Source organism: Humulus lupulus, chromosome 6 (genome assembly GCF_963169125.1).
Source record: "Humulus lupulus chromosome 6, drHumLupu1.1, whole genome shotgun sequence".
NCBI classification, from domain to species: Eukaryota; Viridiplantae; Streptophyta; class Magnoliopsida; order Rosales; family Cannabaceae; genus Humulus; species Humulus lupulus.
The window spans coordinates 75154195-75155146 of record NC_084798.1 but is presented as its reverse complement, the minus strand read 5'-3'; the positions used below and the strand labels follow the sequence as shown (position 1 = coordinate 75155146).

Here is a 952-nt window from a genome sequence, read left to right as displayed (position 1 = left end):
ACGTCTTGCTCAAGAAGTCAATCCTGTTAAAGTGCCATTACCATCTGACAACGACTTTGATTTAGACGATTCAGTTAAGTCTTATAAGAAAATGGCTCACAATAGGACGTTGAAAGAGTTGGTTGCGCCAGATCTTGACCAATAGCCGCTATGCATCCATTATCCACTTTTGGATGTAAACTTTGAGCTGAAGTCAAGCCTCATCCACTTATTGCCTTCTTTCCATGAGCTGCCTGGTGAGGACTCGAATAAACATCTGAAGGAGTTTCATATTGTCTGTTCTAGTATGAAACCTGCTGCAGTGACTGAAGAACAAATTAAATTAAGAGCATTTCCATTTTCTTTGAAGGATGGTGCAAAGGAATGGCTATATTACCTTTCTCCTAGAGTTGTTAATACCTAGAATGAAATGAAGACAATGTTCTTGGAGTGTTACTTCCCAACATCTAAGGTTGGTAGTATAAGGAAGGAAATCTGTGGCATTCCCCAACAGACTGGGGTGTCATTATATGAGTATTGGGAGAGATTCAAGCTTTTGTGTGCTAGTTTCCCTCATCATTAGATAAGTGAACAACTCCTAATCCAATACTTTTATGTAGGATTACATCCATTGGATAAGAGTATGATTGATGCAGCCAGTGGGGGGGGGGGGGGCACTAGTTGATAAGACTCCTCTTGCAGCCAGAAGCTTGATTTCTAATATGGCTGCTAACTCACAAAAATTTGGCATTCTCCAAGATCCTAACCCACCACCCAAATCAGTTAATGAAGTGAGCACTTCTAATGCTAATCAGCTTGGTCAACAATTGACTCAATTAACTACAGTGGTACAATATCTTACTTTAGGCCAAAAAGTACGGCCATATGGAATCTGTCACGTTGTGGGGCATGCTACTGATACTTGTTCTACACTATTTAAGGGAGAGACTGAGGATGTTAATGTTGTAGGTAG

The 952-nt window shown here is 40.4% G+C and overlaps 1 non-coding gene across 1 annotated transcript; it reads right to left on the bottom strand.

The window, feature by feature from the left end:
* Window positions 1-457: 457 nt before the first annotated feature.
* LOC133787764 (small nucleolar RNA R71) lies at window positions 458-564 on the bottom strand. Its single transcript, XR_009872767.1, has one exon. It is a non-coding gene; the product is annotated as a small nucleolar RNA R71 (small nucleolar RNA).
* Window positions 565-952: the final 388 nt, after the last annotated feature.